This window comes from Narcine bancroftii, chromosome 3, assembly GCF_036971445.1.
Source record: "Narcine bancroftii isolate sNarBan1 chromosome 3, sNarBan1.hap1, whole genome shotgun sequence".
Lineage (NCBI taxonomy): Eukaryota > Metazoa > Chordata > Chondrichthyes > Torpediniformes > Narcinidae > Narcine > Narcine bancroftii.
Window position 1 is genome coordinate 345,593,856 of NC_091471.1, and position 6,198 is coordinate 345,600,053.

A 6,198-nucleotide genomic window follows, 5' to 3' on the forward strand; every position below is an offset into this window, starting at 1 on the left:
AAAATAACAAAAACTTGTTTTGTATTCCTTTTATCAATATCAGGATTTTAAAAACAGTTGAATAATGCAGAGGTCTTTATTTGAATGATCTTGAACAATTGCATTGGTTTCCCCTGACGACCTTCAAAAGCTCTTGTGTGGGAAGTATCAATCACAACTAATCTTTCACAGATTATGCAACAATGTTCCTTATCAATCTGAAAAGGATTTGTAATATGAAGCTTTAATGCTCTATTTTCCAGGAGAGAATTTTCACCCAGCTAAGTGTGGGGGAAAATGCACAACAAGGTGAGAAGTACCTACCCATTCAATATGGAGTAACACACGAAATGTTGGATGAACTCGGCAGGCCAGGAGTGGAAAGAGGCCAGATTAAATCAGTGGGAGGTGGAGAAACCGACTGGGTGGTAAGAGGTGAACATTGTTGTAGAGCTGCAGCATCTGGAAAGCCAACCCCTCAGCATGTTGTACATTCCTCCAATTTTCCAAGTCGTATCGCAAAATGGACACATTGGAAATTCACTGTTTTATCATTCACCACATGGCAGCTACGAAGGCCAGCTCTTGTGGAAATTTGGCTACCCCTGCCGTAGGTGGTATTTTCCATAGGTAGGCCCCTACTTTCACCCCAAAGGTGTATTTTTTGTATTTACATTTTTACTTTTTAAAAATTAAGTCATGTACTGATCACTGTTAAGTCGCATAGGTTGCAAGTCTGGGACTTCCTGTATGTAACTTCCCACTTCATTCACAACAGATTGATTTAGAAATATCTGCTTGGTGACCACATTATTTTAATGCCAGCCTCCCGGCAAGGCAACTCAAAGTAATGGTACGGTCATGTATTTAAAACATTAAAGAACAAATAGTGCTGTGGATTTCTTTGGAGAATGACAATATAAACAAGGTAATGTGTTTGAGTCAAAGTAATTGAGAGGTGCAAGAGTTGAGCAAATTGGAATGGACAGTAGATGGTGAGTGGACTCAGGGCTGTTTTTGTGCTGTAGCCCTTAACTACTCTCAAACAGTGCCAAGCATGTTCTAAAGAGTTTGGATGTGGGGTCTGATTATCTGATATAGAGCGCCCTCTCTGCCTCCCACTTTTTTTTAAAGTGTAAATGATTTCACGGTGTGAAAGGCTTCTGCTTCCTTACAGGTAGAATCATGTTTTCTGGGAGTTGAGGTGAAGTTTGAAAATTTGACCAAAATGGAAAAAAACCTGTGCATTTTATTTGTATTGATACATTACCAGAATCCATTCAATTTGAAACTGAAAATCTCATTGGTGCTAATTTACAAAATCAAACACCTGTAAAGAGGGGGGGGGGGGGGGGGGCGGAAGGAAGAGAAAGATTGGTGAGGAGCCTTTTCATGCTTGGTCTTCATTCTGCTGTGTTTGGAGTTTCAAGGTGAATGGTATTTCTTGATAGGTGATAGCTACAACAATAAACTCACCAATTCAAATTACAGGAACTTAGATAATTAAATATTTGATGCTTAAGATCTTTAATTGAGACGATGAGACCCTAAAATGACTTGCTGTTTGTTTTTGATTTTGTAATGGTTAATGTTTAGTACACACAGATAAATATGCCTTTTTTCCAGGCATTGTGTTCTTTGACATGCTATCAGTGTCATTTGTATGAACAACTGTCTTGATAATATTTCTTGTTGTTGTATGTATACTCGTACTTTAAAGCCTTCAAAGAAATTTTCAGTTGTCAAGTGCAGTCGTTTTTCTATTCAAAAAGAATGTTTGTTCTAAAGGTTCAAATATATCCAAGTAAATTTAAAGTCTTGTATTGAACCATGGGAGTTTTCATAATTCCTGATTTTTGAATAAAGCAAATCCATTCTTTTATTACTGAATCAAAATACTTCCTTGTAAGTGTACTAAGGGTTAAATTAGAAAACAAATAAAATTAAGTTTAAACTTGCTGACAACTACCAGAAGGACAATTTAACAATGGTTTTAAAGGTAGGCATGTTTTCACAGGCGTGAGTCTAGAAACCAGATAAATAATTAACAGATTAATATTTACAGCAAGGGTGTGACAGCAAAGTTATTTCCAATGGTATTTTATTTTAATGCTGTTTAGACCCAAGGTTTCTCCCAAAGGCCAATGTTACTGAAGGGAAGGACAAATAGGGTGGTACATTTCAGCTCTGGGATCTTCGTCCCTGAGTTAGGCACTGGTATTTTGTCACTTCAGCTCTAGTTGGCTAGGCTCGAATGAATAAAATTCATAGTTCATGCAGTTAAATGTCCAGAACTCAGCTCTATTCAGAGAATGAGCAATATTATGTGCATGCTATACTGATATCTGTGGTTACTTCAACCCATGCTTAATGTAAGTAATTTGGCTCAGCAGGTTTCATGTGATCTGTACTGATCTCCTTAAATGATTCAAGGTTAATGCATTTATTAGTCTATGTGCCATGATTCTGCTTTCATCCAAAATTGGATTTTTCAATTGCACATAGTTCTACCCCAACCATCACAGAGCTAAATATTACTCAAAAAAAAAATTGAGTTTATTTAAAGTGTGAAGCAAAATAATACTGCAAATTGCATAATGACAAAGTAACTTCATTATCAGTATTTTTTAGACTGCAATGTCAGGAAAATCGCTGAAAATTTTACTTAATTACTGCCTGTTTGGTTGTTCACACTGGGCGCCTTTTCAGACTCCCAAGTACCTGTAGCAACCTTCCCAGTGGTTGGAAGTGGAATGGATGACCATGAATTTTTCCGGTATGATTTACGCAGCAGGCTTCCTCCAAAAAGTTGTAGGGATCCTGCAGGATAAATTGTGGTGCAGGAATTGACTCAATTTTCTGCACACTCCTTTTTAGACAGCCCGTGTAGTGGCAAAATTCATTGATTGTGCTTTTACGTGCCTACTGTCTTTTTTTTAAAAAAAAACCTATTGTCCTTGTCACAAAAACAGGATCACAGGCCCAACTTATCCATACCAGGCTGACTTGTGCATTGACTTGGTTCCTGTCTCTTTAAAACCCAGTTAGTAGGGGCAGACTTGAAAGTAGGTAGAATCAAGATTTTTAATTAGATACATTGATGATAGATTTATTATTTCTATCTTTAAAGCTTGAAGCAGAGACAAAAATATAGTTTTCAAATGCATGCAGCTACTGTAATAAGATTGATTTAGAAATAGTTGATGCTACTACAACAGAAAAAGGCACAAATACATGAGAACATAAATAGCAGCACGTGTTGCCCATCTGGTCTGCTTGCCAGACAATAAGATCATGGCTGATTGGAGTAGACTCAGCTCCACCTACCTACCTTTACTTCTTAACCCTTAATTCCCCTAGTATTGCAAAAACAATGATCTATCTAATTGTCTTAAATATATTTAAGGAAACAACCTCTACTGAAGGGGTCCTCAAACATTTTAGGCCATCTACCCCTTCATGGGATCCTTCATCCCTCCTACACCCCCAGGGATTACAAAAATAGATGGGTGGACAGACAGATAGACTTGGGATTGTCAAGTAACAAATCTGTAAATTATGCAAACAAGTGATTACAATAACAGTGCGGGGTGTTGGACTTCTCAACATTGGGTGTGATGCTGTCTGCCTCGAAGAAGTCGCCTCCACTGCAGGCAGGAGTGGGGAACTCAGGCTCTACAATTCTTTAGATTCCAAAAGTTCAATTGACCCCCTGCCACTTTTTTGACCCTTTGGATAGTCTTATTGAAACTCCTCCCAGGGATGATATCGATTACTTGGGGGACCCAATTCTTCTTTGGGCAGGGTATTCCACAGATTCACTATTCTCTGGAAAAAGTAACTGTTTTATATCCACTCCCCTGATTTTTGAGGTTTTATCCCTGAGTTTTAGTCTCACCTGCCAGTGGAAATGTCTTTCCTGCCTCTGTCATCCGTATCTTTCACAATTTTATCTTTTTCTATAAGATCATGTCAAGTTTATTGTCATCTGATTGTACAAGTACAACCTGATGAATCCGTTCTCTGGTCCACGGTGCAAAGCATGCAGACATAACCAGATATAACAAACATGCATGCAGACAAACCAGACATATGTAGGAAAAGTATTTCATCTGCATAAATAAATACTTTGTACATATGAATCTCAGATGGTTTGTATGAGCAATTCTTTTGGTTGTTCCGAATTCTCACTGCCCATGAGAAGAAACTGTTCCTAAGCCTGCTGGCTCTAATACTCCTGTATCTCTTCCCCAATGTGAGCATATGAAAGATGCAGTGTATAAGGTGGAAGGAGTCCTCAATGATTTTGCCAGGATGCTCTTGGTAGAGCTCCTATAGGAGGTTGAAATAATAGTGACTGGTAGCCATGCCCACTTCATTTTTTTTCAGAAAGCGCAGTCACTGTTGTTCCTTCCCGAAAAGTGAGATGTTGAATGTCCTCAATTAGTTTGCTAGTTAGGCGAACTCAAAGGAACTTGGTGCTCTCCACTCTCAACTACAGAGTTGATATGTAGTGGAGGATGATTGATCCTGGTCCTCCATTATCATCTTCATTTTCTCCATGTTGAGACTCGGGTTATTACTCTCTCATCATTTCACAAGATTTTCCACCTCTTTTCTGAGGTGTGACTCATTGTTGTTGCTGATGAGGCCAACGACTATGGAGTTATCTGCAAACTTGATGACACTGTTGGAGCTGGATCTGACGATGCAGTCGTGGTTCACTGGTGCACACAGGAGCGGAGTGAGCACCCGGCTCCTCATTCTTCTGATTACCATCAAGTAATGTCCCAGGCAACTCAGTCTTGCCTTACCCTGTAGTGGTTCTCAACCTTTTTCTTTCCACTCGCATACCACCTTAAGCAATCCCTTACTAATCATAGATCATCTATGGCATAGGGATTACTTAAAGTGGTATGTGAGTGGAAAGAAAAAAGTTGAGAACCACTGCCTTACAGGCTAAATTACTCATCTAAAAAAACATAGATTACAGCACAGAAAACAGGCCTTTCAGCCCCTCTAGTCTGTGCCAAATCCTAACCATAACCTGTACCCAGTCCATATCTCTCCACACCCTTCCCATCCATGTACCTGTCTACACATTTCAATTCCAATGCCAACTACAAGTTTGCTGATTCCACCATAGTTGTTGGCAGAATCACAAAGAGCAATGAGGAAGTGTACAGGAGGGAGATAGATCAGCTCTTTGAATGGTATAACGACAACAACCTTGTGCTCAACATCAGCAAAGCCAAGGAGATAATTGTGGACTTCAGGAGGAAGTCAGGCGAACACAACCCTGTCCTCATCGAGGGCTCAGTAGTGGAGAGGGTCAATAACTTCAAATTCCAGGGTGTCAACATCTCCGAAGATCTGTCTCGGAGCCTGCATATTGATGGAATCATGAAGAAGGTACCCAGGGATGCATTCCAACAGGGCCAGGGGACTATTTTTAGTCCGACTAGTTTGGTCAACACTACTTTTTAATGATGGTGATGGTATCAAGGTCCTCACCTCCCATCACATCCCTTTCTCTCTTTGGCGTGTTAGACCTATCTTTCACTATTAAGACTGACATAAAATGGTTGATCACGATCTCGGCCATTTTGCATTACCCAATATCAATGCCCCTGCCCCCTTCTCATTTGTCAAAGGACCTACGTCCATTTTAGTAGAAAAACGTAGTAATTATTACAATATTTGCTCTTTTTAAAAAATTTGTGTTGAGTTTACTTGCATAAACCCTCTTGCTTTTCTCTATTCCATTGTATTTTAGTAACAACAAATTTTATGCTGAATTATTTGAAAATTATTCACATCATTACTTTGATCTGAATGAAAAGATCGTTTGTGCTGATTTACAAAGGCATTAAATTCTGTTCCTATGATTAGTGACTAAAGAGGATTTGCTGTTTGTGTGTGCATTTTACTGAAAAGCTCAGTCAACCACTTAAAAGTTTGTGGATTTGTGTCTTACCCGTGGAACTAAAGTAATCTGGACCAAGCGTGTTTAAAAGAGCAAAAAGAAACGGGCATTTACAGTACATTCATTTACAGACATAAGTTTATACTATATTCCAGATGTTCCAGTTGGCCTTTAAAGTATATTGTATTTGGAGCACTCAATAGTTTCAGTAGATTCAAGATTCCTTTAATGATATTTAATAAAGACAGTGGAATATTACATGGCCTGAAGCGTATCTTGTAATCAGAGAGAAT